This window comes from Cicer arietinum, chromosome 4, assembly GCF_000331145.2.
Source record: "Cicer arietinum cultivar CDC Frontier isolate Library 1 chromosome 4, Cicar.CDCFrontier_v2.0, whole genome shotgun sequence".
Taxonomy (NCBI): domain Eukaryota; kingdom Viridiplantae; phylum Streptophyta; class Magnoliopsida; order Fabales; family Fabaceae; genus Cicer; species Cicer arietinum.
The window spans coordinates 65599593-65620456 of record NC_021163.2 but is presented as its reverse complement, the minus strand read 5'-3'; the positions used below and the strand labels follow the sequence as shown (position 1 = coordinate 65620456).

Sequence of the window (20864 nt, the reverse complement as noted above, 5' to 3'; positions counted from 1 at the left end):
TATTTTTTTTTTCTCAGAAAATTTTCAATTGTTTTTAATTGAACTTTCTTTTTTTTGGAAATCTTTTTATTATTTTCTCAAAAAATTTTGAAGAAATTTTATAATTTTTTATTTTTGAAATCTTTTTTTATAAAAGCTTTCAAAAAATATTTTCCAAACAAATTATTAAAAAAGTGGATCTATAAGCGCACTTGACCCAAATAATTTTAATGGTTTTTCTAGCGAGGTCTTTTTAACCATTGAATGTTCTTACCCCTCCAATAGGTGACTTAGTGCAAATAAATAGTAAACTCACAAAATTGACACCTCTAATTACATCATTTTATTTTATCTCTATTTATTTTATTTATTTTTAAGGTGTATATATTTTATAAAATGTACACTAAACAACTTTTTTACAAATATTACATTTTGGGTTTAGCGTTCTCACAAATTATTGATTTTAAAATTAATAATATCAACTACCTAAAAGATTAAAATAAATATTATATGAATTAATTCTAATATGAACAAGTTTTATAGAGACTCTAACAAAATTAAAAGTTACATATAGTATATTTATAAAGACAAAAAATTACAAAAATTAAAAGTGAAAAATAAGCCACAACCAATTCATTGTCCTAAGAATTGATTTTAAAGCATTAGATTACTTCCGGATATACAATAATGTTGATCCAAATTTATATCAATATTAGTGTTGTATATTGGAAAGTAACTCTAAGAACAATGTTCTCAAATTAATTTTTTAAGTTTGAAGAAATCTAAAAAAAATTCAAAACTTCCTCTTCATCATCGTCATCTTTTGCATCTTTTTCTTCTAAATCTTACACTAACTCCAATGTTACTCTTTCTCTGTTCTTCTTTAAAACAAAACGACATTACAGTCACTCTTATGGTTCCAGTAACAATATACAAGTAGCAGACCAAAACCAAAATAATCTAGAAAAGTTAAATGACTAACATCAAAATTAACTCAAATAGCAAGAACTAAAATCACAAATAACCCTAAAAAATAGTAATTGTACGTCACAGTTAACAAACAATAATTGTACTGATAAAAGTAATTTTACATGAAAGTCCAAAGGAAAAATGATTTCATTTATACCATGAAAATATATCATAACAAACTTCTAAATATTGTGGAGAGGGGTAAATATTTTGGGTGGCTCTCGTCTCTCTTTCTCTTCTTCTAAGATCTATTTTTCTGATTCAATCATTGGAGAGTTAATTTCATGTTATTTTTGTTTGAAATCACTTACCCACTTTGCTTTTTTTTTTTCATAAGTAATTTTTATATATATTTAATTTTTTCCCTCGTTTTGTCGATGATTTAATCGTCCGAAGTGACGTTGTTTATCTCGTTAGTATGTCGTTTTAGGTTTCCATCTCATTGTACATTTTAATTTGTTTCAAGTTTGTAGTTCATATGTTTGAGAAAAACTCATATAATCGGTATTCTATATTGAGTAAGAGACTTATGAAGATTATTATCAAATTCAACACTATCTTAGTCTTACATATGACTTATCAATATGTGATTTAATTAGTCATGTCAGAAACCACATATAATTAATATAAACAAACACAAACACATATTTTTTTCCATAGATGGACGATATTGATAATTGTGGATCTTGTATTATTATTGATCATTTGTCATATATGGAGGAAAATATAGTTTGGTTGTTGTGATTAAGATTTTAGTTTCGTAATTTTTTTATTTACTTCTGAAACATTTACATATATCGTTAGTGTGTTTTTTGTTTGTTGAAGTCAAAATATAAATGAAAAGTGTCTCAATCAATGATCAATTTGTTTGTACTATTTTCATTTTAGCATTTGGATAAAATTTAATTTCTATAAATAAAAAAAGTAATGTCGTGCAACCCATGTGTATAAACATATATTTTGCTAGCAGGGGTGAGAATAGGCTGAACTGAGGTATGCTTTGTTAGGCCTAAGTCTGACCTATTAAAAAACTTAAGGCCTAAATAATCAAACATATCAAAATTATTCATTATAAATTTTTGAATATGTCAATGAAATTAAGTCTTATTCATTATAAATTTTTGAATAAGTAATCAAACATATATTTAAATAGATTAACGAGCTAATATGTCAATGAAATTAAGTTCTATTTTGATATTTAACATGAAATTTTAAAGAATATGACTTTACATGCATCCTACTTCAATTCTAGTTTATAATAATATATTTAAATATATCAAAAACTAAAAAAAAGGTTAATATAGATAAATTACTAAAAGTTGAGTATATAACAAAAATATCAAAATTTAAAATAATAATTATATTAATAAAAAATATTTTTTTATATTTTTTAAATAAATCAATGTAATAGATTTAGAAAGTTTATTATGTGACATGTAGCATAACCTTTTTAATTAAATAGATATTTTTTAGAAACATTGAACTTATGTGTTTAACATGTTTTATAAAATATGTATTCCATAAAAATTTATGGAGCAATGCTACACTGTCCAAATGTTACACTGTGATTTGACCCTATATATATCACGCTAAAACATCAAAATCTATTAGTATAATAATTTTTTACTTGCAAGTAAAAGATTTAATCGTAATTTTGATCATTTTAATTATTACAAATTTATATAATAGATTTTCTATTTTAAAGATCGACAATTTTAGTTCCTCCTTCAGATTTTTGAATTAAAAAATAGACGATTTAACGTGTTTTTATTGATATGACATACAATTCTATGATATAGAATCATCTAGATACAATAACTATTCATATAATTAATTAAATTAATATATGAAAAAAAAATTAAGTTGAAATTTAAGTTTTTAAAATATTTTTTTTCTAATTTCATAGGTGTTAATCGTTCTACATCATTGTATCATACGTTACATTATTTAAAGCATTTTACGTATTATTTTTTAGTTAAAAAATTAAAAAAAATTACCAAAATTATCGACTTTTAAAATAAAAAAACTAATTTTATAAATCAATAAAATAATAAAACTAAAACTACAATTAAATCAAAACATAAAGAAACCGAAAGAATGAAACGATAACTTAAGTACAACACGTTACATTTAAAACAAAATAAAAAACAAACAGAGAACCTTATCTATTATTGCCTCCTACTTTGAATTGGAAAAAATGGTAAGATGAAAGAACAAGATAAGAAAGAAAAAAAATGTGGCATTACATCATGATAAGCGGATAAATAAATTAATTAATTAAGGTCCATAAGTTATCTTCCAACTCCTCAGCTAAGATGCAAACAATGGTTATTGGATTAAAGTTTTTTCTTATTTATTAAAAAGAAGAAAAGAAATAATTAGGGGACAGAAACCTTATCCACCAAAAAAAAAAAAAAAAAAAAAAAAAAAAAAAAAAAAAAAAAAAAAAAAAAAAAACAATTTTTTTCTTCTTAAATCATATAGATTTTTTGACTTTTGAACATAAATTATATATATATATATATATATATATATATATAATTCTCTTGCATATTATTTTTAATTTATTATCTTAGAAATTATATTCGTAAAACATTTTCACCAATCTTAGAACAATTTGTTAAATTTGCGTCGTAAAATCTTAAAAACAATAGACACCCAGCAATTTAAAAAGGATTGGGAATTGATGTCATAAAAAGATTAATATATGAGAGTTATACTTTTACCTCCATATATTTCTTAAAAACGACATATGTCATATAACATAAGAAAACAAAGAGGTCTTTTACAATGCTTATTCTACAAGCGCTATAAAAGAGTCATTGAAAAATAAAATAAGGAGGCCTTTTAGAGCGCTTATTTGAAAAAGCGTTGTAAAATGCCTTTAAAAAACACAATCATATAACATAAGAAAAAAAAGAGGTATTTTACAGCGCTTATTCTACAAACGTTGTAAAAGAGCCATTGAAAAATAAAATAAGGAGGCCTTTTAGAGCGCTTATTTGAAAAAACGCTGTAAAAGACTTAGGTCTTTAAGAGCGCGTTTACAACAAGCGCTTTAAAAGGTTAGGTCTTTTAGAGCGATTTTCCAACAAGCGTTGTAAAAGGCTTTTAAAAAAGCGTTGTAATAGGGTTTTATATATAACAGTAAACCGCTTCAGTTTCCTCTTCATTACGTAAACTTCACTATCATCTCTTCTTCATCGTTCTTCTTTTTCTTTGCGAACCCTATCATCTCTTCCATTACGAACCATATTTCCACGATCATCTATCTCATTTCGAACCTTATTTCCATCCACGGTCATCTCTACCATTACAAACCATCTCTTTTCATTGAAATATGTAACCCTCATTACGTATTTCTTCGAACCATACTTCAGTTTTTGCGAACCGTATTTCTACGCATTTCTCCTACGAACCCTACGTATTTCGTCTACGTATTTTGTCTCACTATTCAGGTATTGATGTTATTAATCTTTTGTTATCACTAAAATGCATGTTGAACTTATACTGATATGTACTTAGACTACTGCATGTTGAACTTGTTATAGATAAATGGATTCTAACAAGGCTTTGGATTGTCAAAATGAGGAAGTTGTCAACACCAAGACTTACGAAAATGAAGTTAAACGTGGTGCAACCATAATGCAAAAGGTCATAAAAGCAAGGAGCAGTGGAATAAAATTTGAGGTATACTATACTTTGTTTGTTGATTATTTTTTATCTTTTTTGAAAACATGTACTTACTATACGAGTTTATTAGGTTGGATGGAATGAGAGTGGTCAGCCAATCGACCTCAATAGCTCCATGTTTGTAAGTTACATTGGGGCTGTTGTTCGTCAAAATATCCCCATTACAATTGATGATTGGAGATATAAGGCGTTGAAGGATGCGGAAGATATACTGTGGAATGATATACAAGTAACTTTTTTGATCCACTTTTTTGTCATTTGTAATTTTTTCCATTGAAATACTTTACACAAACTATATCTTTATTTCGTTTGTAGACTGCTTTTGTTCTTGATGATGTGATAAATAATTACGTCTTGAGAGTTGCCGGGAAAATACACTGGGGTTTTAGATCTCACCTCTCAAATTTCTATCTAAAAGATAATGACGGAAATATGAATGTTGAAGCTCCAAGAATATATAAACATTATATATCAAATGAAGAATGGAGTACATTTGTATCAAAACATTCCGACCCCGCGTTTGTGTTAAGTGATTAATTTATTAGCATTGTGTTTTATTATTAATATTCATAGCGTATTTTAAATTTTTACACGATTGTTATCTTTTTTATATAGAATATAAGTAAGGCAAATTGCGAGAGGGCAAGAAATCCGACGCACCCATACAAAAAATTACGTATGAGATATGCACGTCTAGAACAAAAACTTGTAACTAATTAAACATCACTTTTATATAATGAAGGAATTTGTATTCTAAACTATAGTTTCTAACTAATATTTTGTTTATGATCTTAACGAATAGCACACCCAATCCGATCAACCGTTGGGTCGTCATATCTTGTGGAAGGAAGCTTGTGTAAATAAGGACGGAGTGGTTGATAACGAAAATGTTCAAAAAGTAGTAGAACTTTGTGTAAGTATATTATCACTTTAATATTTTTTAATATTGTATTTTATCACTTTAATATTATCACTTTAATATTTTTTAATATTGTATTTTAAAAATGATATTGAACTTATCTTTTTAATCCTACATGTATTTTAGGAGAATACCGAACAAAGTTCAGAAAATCAAGAGGGCAACAAAGCTAGTTGCAGGGACATTGTGAGTAAAGTGTTTAATGTTCCTGAATATTCCGGTCGCGTGAGAGGGAAAAGATTTGGCATAACTCCTAAAAGCTATTTTTCACAAGAGAAGCGCCAAAATCCATCTAATGAGGAAGTATTAGAGAAGCTCAAACTTCTATCAGAGCAAGTGGCACTCTTGGTGAATACGAATAAAGACAAGCAACTCTCGGATCAGCTCCAAATGGAGAGTGAAAACGCGAGTTGCAACATTGGTCTCAAAACTCTTCCCGAGGTAATTAATTACTTACTTATGTAATTACTTACGTATTAACCATACTTATGTATTAACCATTGATTTAGGGTGTCACTCCATGCGTTCTGTATTTATCCTCCCCTACTCGTCGGAAGATCGGAAAGGGAACATTGTACAATACTTCGGAAAAAGTATTGCACAACACATCGATCCTTGCGGGCCATGTCAAAATATCACCTGTCATTGCTTTGAAACCAAATGCAACATTGCCTATATCGGACAACGATGCAGATATGAGGTTTTTGGGCGAAACAGTTGGTAGTTACGTGGCATGGCTCACACATCTTGTTGCCCTTGATAAGGTATTTTTAATTAATTGAAATGTATGTTTAATTTATATGTATATTTAATTGCTGAATTTTTGCGCTGCTAACTTTAATTTCACATTTATATTTAGATTCTGAAAAAGCCTAAAGGGAATGATAAAAAAGATTCCTAGAAACGAGTCAATTACATCGCCCGAAAAGGTTTGTCACATTTATTCCCTAAGCATTGTCATTTTTGCAGATTCAATAAACTAACATTTAACCTCATTTTTTTAGATTCAATCAAATAAACCACCCGCACAGCAAAATAAAGCCGGCAAACCTCAAAAATTGGAGGGTAATAAAGCTGGCAAACTACAAAAGCTGGAGGGTAATAAAGCTGCCAAAGTTGCAGCTAAAAAACTGGATCAGGGAAAATCAATCGCTGCTGATCCTAAAATAAGTCAGCCATGCCTTGCTAAATACGGGGCGTGTCTTGACATCCAAGTAAAAAGGAATATGAGCAGCAACGTCGATTCACGCATCATAACCATGAATAAAGCTATATTTGGATATGAGTATGAAGAATTTCTTGAAAAGGAGCACATATACGAACTTCTCAACCATAAAAAGCTGGGTGCTACTGTCATCAGCTTGTACATAAGGCAAAAAATACTTTTAATTGCATTTATTGGTAATTAATCTAAGTTGAAATTTTCATTGAAGGTTTTTGTATGAGAAGTTGGTGTGCTTGCGCATATTGTCAAATAGATATTTTCATTCTTGTCTCTGCATAAGCTTTCGATGTGTAAACTCGATCCAGTGAATGTAAAATAATACATTGTAGATATGTTATTAGGAAATATAGAGAAGGATAAGTTGTTCTTTGCACCATATAATTCAGGGTACGTAATTATATATTATTTATTTATATCTTTTTTAATTTATGAGATCTTATATTCATTAGTTGTGTAAACAAAATTGCCAACCAAATTTTTGTTGTTGTAGGACACATTGGGTGCTATTTGCAATCAATGCGACCTCTGAAGTTATATACTATTTAGATCCCTTGCACGACAATTACAACAATCACTCCGATATAAAGACTATGTTCGACACGTAAGTAATGTGTTTGTTAATGTATAAATAATGTGTTTGTTAATGTTATAATGATCACATTTATTTATTCGATAGTGCTTTACAAGTTTTTCAAGCTCAAAGAGGTGCTACAATGTCGAAGCAAAAGTCTAATAACATCACATGGATTCCAATAAAGGTTTGAAATATATGCCTTTACAATCAATGCACAAATATTTTATTGACTTATATGTTTTATTTTATAGTGCCCTCGTCAAACGAACAACATCGACTGTGGGTACTATGTATTGCGATTCATGAATGAGATTGTTGATAGGAATCAAACTATTATCCCATAAACGGTACTGTATTTTTATTATTTGATTTTCATATATAAATTATGTATATATTTGATTCTAACTTATTTATGTTCAATTTTTATATTGCACGGTACTTTGACAATTCCAATCCAACATACTCTGAGAAAGATCTAATTGAATTAAAGGAAGACTGATGTCAGTATGTGCTTGAAATGAAAATTATTTGATTTTCTGAGAAATAGCATGCTATAAGGGATCTGAATATTATATGGTAACTAGTTCTGTTTTGTGTAATAATGTTAGTTATATGTATATGAATAGGGCACAATATATGAATATGTGTTGTTGTACAATATCTAAATATGTATATGTAGTTAAGTTATATATGTATCTGAATATGTTCTGTTGTTGTGTAAATTAAGTTATAAAGTTAAGTTATATAGTTCTGTTTTTGTGTACTGATTGTGTGAACTGATTCTGAATATGTATCTGAATATGTTCTGTGAACTGATTCTTGATGAAAATGATTTTGAAAAAAAAAATTAAAAGACAACGCTTTCTAAAAAAATACCACAAAAAACCAAAAAGCGTTTTTTAAAAATTTAATTTACAACGTTTTTAAATTAAAAAAAAAAATGCACCTTTTACAGCGTTTATTTGAAAATGCGCTGTAAAAGGTGAATAACAATGCCTATATTGAATGCACCTTCTACAACGCTTCTTTGAAAAAACACTGTAAATGGTCACCTTTTACGGCGCTTATTTGAAAAAGCGCTGTAAAATGTGCACTCAATATATGCATTATAATGCACATTTTACAGCGCTTTTTCAAATAAGCGCTGTAAAATGTGCATAACAAGCGCGCAATATATCTACATTTTTTATAGCGTTTTTTTTTAAAAAAAATGCGCTTTTGTATCTTTTTACAGCGCTCGATTCTACAACGTTTTTTTTTTTTGGAAAAGCGCTGTAAATGGCTTAAAAAAACGATGTAAAATCCTATTTTTCACGTAGTGTTGGAAGTAGATTTTTCAACCACAGAAATTTATTTTTATTAAAAGATATAATTATATAACGATAAATATATATATATATATATTCTTTTGGAAATATACTTATGGAGTGCATTTGGGGGTGGTGAAATAATCTCCCTCAATAAAATATTAAAAGGTGGTCACTTGCTCATTAAAGCTTGTTATATTCAAAAGGGTGATATGAAGCAATCAAAAGAAAATATACATAGTCATTTTGTCTACTAGTTAAAAATCCACGTACGTAAACATTGGTGGATAGGGGTGCCCCACTGCACTCACTCATGAGTCATGAACAGGTTAGAGATATATAGAAATAAAATAAAATAAAAAGACGGTTTGACTGTTCGTGTAATTTAATATTGAATTAAATGAATTATCATGTATCTAATATCTATCTGAGTCTGAGCTTCTTTTGGTTTTATTAGAATCGAAATTATGTGCTAGTCAGTTCGTTATTGATATATGGAAATGGGCCATACTGAGTTTTGCAACAGTGAAGTTTTGATAAATTGTGGATGGAATCATGTATTATAAATTAGTTACGATCCGTATAGATATAATATACTATAAATTAGTTATAACTCAGTATAAAAGGTATTATACGTTGTTATTTAATAGGCATGTATAAAAGTGTATATGTATTAATTAATTATATTATTATTTTTTATATTATTATTTTAAATTTTATATTTCTTTTAAATTAGTTTTTTTATTTCTTAGATACAACCAGAATCTTTTAATATAATATCAGAACTTAGCATAATATTTTACAAATCTTGATTTCTGGATTTTTTTTTATCTTATCCATAAAGTGCCGTTAGATTTCATGCAGCAAACAGTATCAAGTTTGCAGAAGATGTTATCTTATATTGGTAAATGACATTTTATAGGACACATGTTGGATTATTTTTTAATATAAAAACTTTGTTAAAGGTTCTCATGCATTCCAAAAATTTAGTGGTATTTTCTTTGATCTTCTAGTCATTGTTTGCTTCTAACTCTATGATACTTAAGCAATTTTTGTATCCTTCTTCTACTTTATGTTAGTCTATCATTTTCATTTTTTTTTTATCTTAGGGTAGTTATACATTTTTCATTTTCTCTGTGTTTCTATTATAAGGTGGTTAAATTTTGTTAGTCAAAATTTTCATTTTAACACCCAATATCAAGATTATTGATTCAATATATAGAATGAATGTTGTAAAGACACTCGAATATTTTCAACTTAACTTAGAGTAGACAGAAAACTTCGACGAGATTTATGCAACACAACCACTGTTACTTTCTTCATCAACTTTCTTATACAGTGGATGTGATTATGAATAATATTATTTTTCTTTCATTAGTTACATTGTATTTTCATTTTTTTCTTGTATTGTATTTTTTTTCCCAAGTTGAAATTGTTAATCCATTTTCAACTTGCTCGAAAGTTAGAAGTTAGTTCTGATTAGATTGAATATAGTTATGTTAGGTACCTTATAGGCATTATATAAACGTGTATTCTACACTAATTGTATTATAATTATTTACATTATCATTCCAAAATTTATATTTATTTTTAATTATTTCTTTTTTTTTTCTTGGACTCAGCTATGACTTTCAACATCATGATCGAATTGAGAGTTTGAAGGTTGAAGTTTACATCGAGATTTTGAGTCAACTTAGGAAATTGAATGTCCCAAAACCCACTCTTCCTCATTTTGAGTATGAACTTTGGTTTCATTCCAATAGACTTCCAACTATCTAGGTACTCCATATCAATGAATGCTCTTTTCTTTCTTTTTCATCTACTTAATTTGCTCAATTTACAAAAAAAATAATTTGTTTGATTTTAGTTATTCATGGGATGAGGTTCAAGTATATTTGTTGAAGGTGTTTATTATCAATTTCATTTAATCAAATCCAATTATGTTAATATAGGTATGCATTGGATATGAATGTTGAAAAGGCTCAAGACATTTTATGTATAAAAGGTTACAACATATGGCATGAGCTTTGACAAGTAGACCTGCCACTGAAGTCCGACTTCTGCAGGTAATTTATGTATGAACTATTTATCCTAAGTTATGACTTCTAAGTTACTCAATATATTTATTTTGTACTACTAGTTATAGAAAATATATATTTCATCTGCTTATTATTTCTCTCTTTTATCAGAAATCAAGATCCAACTTAAAAGAGCACGCATTGAATTTATCATGTTTATTATACCTATTATTTATTATGTTAGTAGACTAGTTTTGGACTGGGCTTGTACATGTTATATGGGCTTGTGATAAGTCAAGTTTATTTTGTGAAGCCTTTTGTATATAATGTCATATAGTTAGTTAATGAAATAAGTTTTTGCAGTTAAACATTCTTCAATTCCTAACAGCCGGTATCAGAGCTCCTCACGGGGCTTGAACCGAAACAACAGTTTGTTGAGCCAAAGGAAGAAAAATGATGACATTTAAGCACACATTAATGGAGGAAAGTAATAATAGCACATTTGATTCAACCATGAATTCTATAATTTGATGGTCACTATGACCATTGGTCCATGTTGATGGAAAATTTCTTGCGTTCAAATGAGTATTGATGCTTGATTGAAGACATGGTGTTCATTTCTCTATCACATGCAAATCCATATTAATTGAAAAAGGGGGAAGAAACAAGCTGAAAGATTTCAAGATAGAAAACTACTTGTTTCAAGCAATTGATCGCATGAATATGAAAACAATTATAAGCAAATATTATCTGAAAGCAATTTGGACTCAATGAGGCAAAAGTACCACGCGTCAACCAAGGTGAATAAAACTCACCTTTAAGCTATTCACAAAGAGGTTGAATTGCAAGGAATGGAAGATGTTGAATTAGTTGATGAATATTTTACAAGAACGTTATCAATTGTAAACAAGATGAATATTCATAGTGTTTATGGATCAACCTCAAAGGTATGTACTAAAAGGAGCTAAGACTAAAGATTGCATGTTAAAGAAATTACTTTATGGATTAAAGCAAACACCAAGATTGTGGTATAATATAATAGACTCATACTTTCACAAGGAATGGTTCATCTAATGCCCTTCAGAGCACACAATGTGTGTCAAAACTAGTAATAAAGGTACTTTAGTGATTGTGAGTGTATGTGTTGATGACTTGATATTAATGGGGAACCATGCGAGCATGTTCTCATATTTCAAAGAGTCTACGAATAAAGAGTTTGATATGTTTGACTTAGGCAAGATGAGTCATTTTTCTAGGAGTTAAGGTTGTACAAGATGCTAAAGGAATTTTATAAATCAGGCCAGATATGCTAAAGATATTCTAGAGAGGTTTGATATGAAGAACTGTGATGTAGTACAATGTCCTATTGTTCCAAGATGCAGGCTGACAAAATACGTAAGTGGAGAAAAGGTGGATGTGATCGAGTTCAAACAAATAGTTGGGAGCTTAATGTACTTAACTACTACCAGACTTTATATTATGTTTTCAACATGTCTCATTAGTAGGTATATGGAAATTTCGATTAAAATGCATTTGATTGCAACAAAGAAAGTCCTAAGATACTTGAATGGCATTGTGGATGTTGGAGTATAATACTTAAAAGGTGAACATGTTGAGTTACTAGCATACACAAACATTGATTATGTTGGTGACATTGATGATATGAAGAGCACATCAGGCCATGTGTTTATGCTTGGAGTTGGGGTCATCTCATGGTCGCCAGACAAGCAACCAGTTGTACTTTGTCCATCATTGAGAAGAATATGGCTGAGAAGAATATTAGAAAAGCTGGAACATTCTCAATGCAAGAGCACAACAAACTTTTGTGATAACAAATCCACAATTAAGTTGTCAGGTGCCATTTCCTTTGTGAGTTGGTCAAGGATGAAGTAATTGAGTTGCAACATATCAACACACAAGAACATATTTCTGATATCATGACAAATCCTTTGAAGATAGAGGCATTAAAAAGGTTGAGGGACAAAATAGATGTATGCAAGATAATGAGCTGAAAGGTGTTTGAATTGGCTGCAGCGTAATATTTATGAGTTCTTCATTGAGTCTGTATCAGCTTTTGTAGTTTGTGTAGATGTTGTAAGTTCTTTCCTTTTATGGTTTGTATTCGACAATTTGTTGCATTAAATTGAATACAAAATATAGTAGACTAGCGTTATATTGAACCTATACATGTTATATGGGTCTATGATAAGTCAAGTTCAGTTAGTTCAATTAAAGATATTTTGTGAAGTTTGTTGTATATAATGTCAGTTAGTTAATAAAATTAGTTTTTGCAAATAAATATTCCTCAATTCCTAACAAATAGACATTTCCTAATCCATTTTAAAGAACTTTCTATGATTTGATTTTAGTTTTTACCTAAAAAAAATATTTTCTTCATTTAGAAATATATATATATATGGGATCTTTATTGTACTTACTATTGCCTATTAGTCAAATTAGCGTGTCGTGATATAAATACATGATATAAATTTCATGTAGTTGGTAGACACTAGTAAATCCCTTCATTCCAACTTACAAAGAGAAATAAGTCTCTAAGATTTTGATTTTCCATGCAACATGAGGCATAATTATGTGAAAAATGACATGTTCTTTTCCTTAATAATATATTACCCAATGTGTTAAATGAATTTATCAGATCTTATCAATTGGCCTTTGATTAATTAACTAACTTGAACTTGATGTTGATGTGATACGATTACAAGTTGAAGATAAGGATAAAGGTTTGAATCTTTATTACATTTAATTTAATGATCACTGTGTTTTATTTTCAATTGTTCTTTAGTTTACATTTATTCTCCTGTTAATTTTGAAGTAGCAATGTCAATTTACAAGAAAGAAGAGTTTGAATTATAAATTCACCCATTTAAAAATTCCTGTTCAAAACTTAAGAAAATAATTCATGATTGATCTTGGTTGTGAAAACAGAAAACGGAGAACGTTTTTGGTTTCAACCAAAAAACGAAGAACGTTCTTGGTTAGTTAAAATCAGTAATTCAGTTTATGTATTTAACTTGATAATCAATTAGACTGAAGGTAAATAGATAAGGGAAGAGATACCACACAACGATATATCCTGGTTCACCCAACTCGGGTTACGTCTTGTCCTCATAACCGTGAGATTTTCCACTAAGTGTTTAAAACAAAGAACCTTCTTGGTTTTACAGCACGTAATTCAGATCAACCTTGATATGCTACAAAGTTAAAACCTTTCCACCCAAAAAGAGTTCAATCAAGTCACCTATCAACCTTGATATGATTTCTAACAATCTACCCAAACTATACTAAACTCTTATAGTTTTGAGTTTTACAATCATGATGAGATTGTTTTGTTAGAATACGAGAAAGATCAACACTTGTTTGAGTTTTGATTCTTTGACAGAGAAATACAAGAGAATGATTCTAGAAATCGAATGGGAAAAATCAAAATTGATTCAATGTATGTGAGTGAGAGAAATTCAAATATGATTGAAACGAGTAATGAATTGCTTAACACTTGAAGCTCCGATTTTTCCTTGAGCACTGACCTTTCTTTTATAGGCTTTTAGGATATCTAATAATGGTCAAAATAGGTGTTGATAGTGCTATGTCAGATTTGACCAAAACCAATATATTTGTAAGAATATTCCAGCCTTTGAACACTTTGTGAAATCTGTTTGATTGAACGTTTTTCTTCGTTCTTGATCAGATTTCTTTTGTGTTTAGTATCCTTTATATCTCAGATATATTTGTTGATGATATTGCTTTAATCTGGAGATTCAATTATGCCAAAACAGCTTGGAGAATGATGACGAACTTCTACAGAAATATGGAGATTGATATTGAACATCTGCAGAAACGGAGATTGATAATCAATCTGGAGACTGATATTCTAGAGAAAGATGTTTGCTGCTGAAGATCAAGTGTAACAAGCTGGAGAATGTTTATCAATCTGGAGACTAATATTACACTATTGTCCAGATTGATTAGAATGTTGTCAAGAATGTTCAGATCTGTCTGGTCTTGCTAATTCGTGATCTTATCTCTTTCTGATTCGAATGCCTTCTTTGACTAGAATGGTTCCTACTTGTTCCTTGCCAAGTACTGATAACATTAGCATGAAATTCAGAGGCATAATCATCTTTGGACTAATTGAGATTGATTGCTTTTGGAGCTGTGACGATCATTCTTGAAACTAGAGAACATTCTTCGTTTTCCAAATTTTACTAAGAATTTATTTCTTTCTTGTTTGTTCAGATTTTGCTTTTCATGTTGATTTATTTTTGCTTTACTTTGATCCTATATTTGATTAATACACTAAAACACACATGTTAAAAACCAAAACACTTAGAATCATAATTAATATTCTTAATTAACTTTTTGTTTGTTTTCATCAAAACTTTAAATTGATATTTTGTCTCAACAAATTTAACATTTATTTATTTATTTTTAAGAAATTTTATTCACCCTCTTCTTATTTGCCTATGCTATTCATTTGGGCTATGACTCGTTAATAAGTCAACAATGAACTAAAAAAGTGGTTTCTTTTTTTCTTTTTAATTGTTTGCGTATTTGAACCACATAAACTTTTGTTTTTATTATAAAATATAAGGGATACTATTTTATTTCTTTAAAAAGAATAATTGTTTAACATTTTTGTTTTTGCTTATTACGTCTACTAATTGCAGGCCAATGCACGAAATCACAATTTTAAGGAACCAAACCTTTTGAAGCAGGTGTAAAATCATGTTTGTTGTTGTGCAAACATTTCTAGCTATGATTAAAAACAATATTTTTCTTGATATAGTATAGTGTTTAATGAACAATGTTAATAACTATCAAGCATGACAATGATAAGATTTGAAAAAGAATAATAATTATAGAATTGGTGTGAATTTTAAGCATTTATACAATATAACGAAATAAACATGATATTTTAGCAAGTTTGACATGTGTCACTTAGAGTGTTTACACAAATATAAAATTTTTATTAATAAAAATAATTTAGAAAGAAAAATGAAATAAAAAACACATCGTTCAGAATTTTTTTTTTTAAAGAAAAAAAAATAAAATTTTCATTACATTACAATTCAACAGTTTTTTGAGGCGTTGGGAATTTATTAACCAATTAAAAAATAAGAAGAAAATATATTGAGAGAAAAAAAACACTTTTTTTTTATTGAGAGTTGAAAATTTATTTATCAATTAAAAAAATACAATCAATTACATAAATGTTATTTGAAAGGAATGGTTTTTCAAGCACTACTTCAACTACCTCTACAAATTTTTACTCAAAATTACATAAATTTAATTAAAAAATTTATTTTATTTTACAAATTATTTTCGTGTCTTTAGACTTTTCTTCTTCTTTTGTCGTCCTTTGTTAATCATCCAAAATCTGTCATTTTCGGCGCCTCCTTTATAAATATCATTTATATTATCTCATCTATACACAATTCCCTTTTAATTTTCCTTTGCCAAATATTTATTATTCATTTTTGTGTTTATCGAAAAAAAAAAAAAACAGATTTTGTTGCTTCAATTTCTACAAAAAAAAAAGAGTCATGAAATTTGGTTGTTAAAGTTGTACGATTGTGGTTTCTGACTGATTTGAATGTCATACATAAATTTTATGTTATGGAAATGGTATTGATGGATGATAAAGTTTAATTATTTCTTTTATAAATTCAAAGTTTTAAAATTCTTGTTATGTTATTAATTTAACACATTTGTGTTTTATATTTTTAGGATGATAGAATTCAAGCAACCGTGCACAAAACTCTTATTTCTCAATTTGAGACTAATATTCATGATGGAACTATGTACAACTTTAGTTTTGGTGTTGCATCTCTAGAACATATAAAACAAACGGACACTAATTTAAATTAAATTGAATTTACAAAATGGTATAATGGTCTGAAAATTAGAAACTCAGTTTGGTCACAGTTGTACTCATTCATTTCAGCCCCAGAAATTCAAAATGTTGACATAAATTATTGGTAAATTTATTACAATTTGTCACTGTTATTTTATTTATTCATATTTTTATCATTATTTTTTTTAAAATAAATGTCATGGTAGTTTTAGTTGGAGTGACACAAGACAAGGTTTATAAAAGAAATGGTATAGTACAGAATTTAAAGTTATTGAGTTAGAATTGTTGGTTGAATGACCTCTATCCTTAGGAAGTTGTATACAATATTATAACTAGATTATCCGATTCCTTCCTAAGTGATGAACTTAATATTAAAACCAACTTGTTTAATATTAATTTCAATTTAACAATAATAGATTCAAAACTTATTCAAAACTGAGATTCAAGAACAAATGTATTATCAAGATAAAGAGTATAGAGATAGAGAAATGTGCACCATGGATTTTTATACTGGTTCAACTATCTATTAGATAGTCTACATCCAGTCCCGAAATCACTTAATGATTCCAGCCTTTACTATAAATGATTTGAGTATGTTTACAGATTCTTCTCATTTTGAACTTGATTTGCAAAAATTTTGAAAATTGAGAAGACATCACTTTTGTGAGACAGAAAATAAGTCCATGTATATCTAGAGAAATCATCAACTAAAACATAGCCATAAAGATTTCCTCCAAAACTTTTTACTTGAGAGGGACCAAATAGATCCATGCCAATCAATTGTAGAACTCTATTAGTTTGTACTAAGTCTATTGGTGGGAAAGAGGACTTGACCAATTTACTTTTCTCACAAGAGTCACATAATTTGTCCTTAGTAAATTTTCTGTTTGGAAGACCTAGCGTTTGCTAACAAGTTTGTTAAGATGGTTTATATGTATGTGAGCTATTCTCTTGTGCCATAACCAATCTTCATCAGATTTAGATAACAAATAGCAAACATTATTTGCAGGCAAAGAATCAAGATCAATCATGTATATATTATTTACCCTTTCACCTACCAATTTTATGCTATCATCTTCCTTGTGCTCAAGTGTACAAGTATGTGATGTAAAATATACCTGATAGCCTTTATCGCAAAGCTGACTAATGCTAAGCAGGTTGTGTTTCAAACCTTTTACATAGAGAATATCCTTGATTACCGTTGTTGATTCACTCCATATGTCTCCAGCACCAAGTATTTTGCCTTTGTTGTTGTCATCATACTTTACATATCCTCCGTCTTTTAATTAAGAGATATGAATTTTGATTTGTCTCCAGTCATATGCTTGGAACATCCACTATATAGGTACCATGAGTGAGTTTTGGATGTCAAACAGTCCTGCAAAACAGAATTCAGACTTTGGTTTTAGGTACCCAATTTAGATTGGGTCCTTGAGGGTTAGTCTCAATCACAAGTTTCTTTACTCTCCAAACTTGTTTCCATTCCTTGTTAGCAAGCTTTTTCAGTTTACAATCAAAAGATATATGTCCCTTTTTGCAACAAAAATGGCATGAAAAAGCAGAAGATGTACTTTGAGTTGGTTTAATTAAAAAATCATGAATTGACTTTGATCCAACAAATTTATGATTCTTTTGAGCATTCCTATTTGGTCTATAGCCAATTCCAGATTTTTCATTTGCATTCTTTTGGTTGCCAAGAAGAACATTCAGGTTGTTTCTACCATTAGTAAATTTTGCTAAATCAAATTGTAGTGATTCAACCTTTCTTCCAAGTTCAATAAAACTAGTGAGTTTATCATATGCTTTCTTTTTTAAAAGTGCATTCATGTCTTCGAGCAACTTATGATCCTTTTTGATTTCTTCATACATCATGCAATGTTTTTCTAACATTTTCTTAGTGCAAATCAATTGTTTGACTACCTTAATATGTTCATCATGCAATTCATTGAAAGCGTGCAATTCTTCATAAGAGGGATTAGAGGTAGTACTTACATCGCTATCTGAATATGAGTTAGTGTTGGCCATTAGACACAAGTTTGCTTCTTCTTCTGAATTTTTAGAAGATTCTTCATTATTGTCATTCCAAGCTGTGTAGGCTCTTTTAGTTTTTGAAGATGGTTGATCCTTGCCTTTAAGCTTTCACAAACTTGTTTCTATTTTGTAGTTCAAAACATTCAGATTTAATGTGGCCTGATTTTCCACATTCTTAGCAGGTTATCACTTTGCTATCATTTGTCTCATTCTTGCTGAAGCTTTTTGTCCTTGAATTGGATGGTTTCTTTGGTTGGATTCCTTTCTTCTTCAGAAATTTCTTGAACTTTCTGACCAGCATTCTGATTTCAGGTTCTTCATCAGTTTCACTCTCGGAATCATCAGTACAAGTTTTTGGTTCAGATTTTACTTTATGAGCTTGAGCTTTCAAAGATAGTCCCTTCCTTTTCCGATCAATTTGCTCTGACTCATTCAACCGGTGCAGCTCCATTTCATGTTCTCTGAGCTTGCCAAAGAGGGTGGCAATGGTCATGCTTCCAAGATCCTTTGATTCAGCTATTGCAGTGACCTTAGGTTGTCATTCTCTTGTCAAGCATCTCATTACTTTGTTTATTTGTTGCTCATTGTCAATTACTTTCCCTAGGGCATTCAGATTGTTAATGACATGTGTGAACGGTGTCTGCAAGTCATTGATCGACCCATCCTTCTTCATATTGAAGAGTTCATTCATGCATCAGAGTGTTAGTTATGGCCCTCTTGACATCAGTTGTGCCTTCATGAGTTTCTTGGAGTGTATCCCACATTTCTATTAGACATTTCTATGAGTTTCTTGGAGTGTTAGTTATACCCTGAAAAACTCATCAGCACTCAAAGCAGAAGTTATTATATTTTTGGATTTTGCATTATAGCCAACTATTTTCTTATCATCATCAGACCAATCAGATCTTGGTTTCTTGATTAATGATCCATCAGTACCAGCAAGTTTAGGCACATAAAGACCATTTTGTACTGCATCTAATATGTCAAGACCACTTGCCTCTAAAAAGATAAGCATTCTTTTCTTTCCAGTACATATAAGCAGACCCATTAAAATGAGGGGTCTAGCTAAAGAGGCACCTTCGCCCAAGAATTCAGTAGAGGCCATTTTCTTTTTTGAGAAATAGTCTAAAAGATTAGGCTCTTGATACCAATTGTTGGTTGAATGGCATCTATCCTTAGGAAGTTGTATACAATATTATAACTAGATTATCCGATTCCTTCCTAAGTGATGAACTTAATATTAAAACCAACTTGTTTAATATTAATTCCAATTTAACAATAATAGATTCAAAACTTATTCAAAACTGAGATTCAAGAACACATGTATTATCAAGATAAAGAGTATAGAGATAGAGAAGTGTGCACCATGGATTTTTATACTGGTTCAACTATCTATTAGATAGTCTACATCCAGTCCTGAAATCACTTAATGATTCCAGCCTTTACTAGAAATGATTTGAGTATGTTTACAGACTTTTCAGCAGCCTATACATCAAACTCAACATCAATCTACAACAACCAATCTATCCTCAAGAACTAATCACCAAGCTCTAGCAAGATCAGATTAAGATCTCTTTTAGATGATCACACACACTCTAAAAGATGACCACCAGTTTCACAATACTGGATTTCCAATAACAACCAATCTATCCTTAAGAACTAATCACCAAGCTATCAGATCTCTTTTAGATGATCACACACTCTAAAAGATGACCACCAGTTTCACAATACTGTATTTCCATTCTGTTTCTTTTTCAAAGATGGTTCTTTCAAGAAGACTAAAAGCACTTGATTCAATCACAATGAATTCTCACACTAAGTATTTGCCAATAATGTTTTGAGTTGCAATAATTTTTCTCAAAGTGTATTTTTCGAGAAGCTAATGAAAAAACTTTCAGTTATTTCTAGTATTCTATATATTATAAAAAATTGTGATTGATTCAGTTTATATAATTTTAGAAAAACTTCAGACAAATCGATCCCCCAATCGATTTTATTAATGCGTATTACCAGATCAATCGATTTCGCATTTCTTGTTTTTCTTGAAATTCTTGAAATAGATGAACTAATCGATTTGCTAATCGATATTTTTAATGCATATATCAGAAACTGATACTCAGTTCATATCAGAGTCGATTGACTAATCGATTATAATTGTTTTGTTCAAAATGCGAGATCAAACAATCGATTACTCAGTCGATTCATTTTCACTAACATAATCGATTTGGCAATGGGCTAATTTCTCCCTGTAACTCAGACACTTAATCAAATCGATTT

General features: G+C 29.3%; 1 long non-coding RNA gene across 1 annotated transcript; it reads left to right on the top strand.

The window, feature by feature from the left end:
* The first annotated feature begins 10149 nt into the window (after positions 1-10149).
* Positions 10150-12864, top strand: LOC140920184 (uncharacterized). The gene is made up of 3 exons (XR_012162842.1): positions 10150-10445; positions 10619-10732; positions 11048-12864. It is a non-coding gene; the product is annotated as an uncharacterized lncRNA (long non-coding RNA).
* The last annotated feature ends 8000 nt before the right edge of the window (positions 12865-20864 follow it).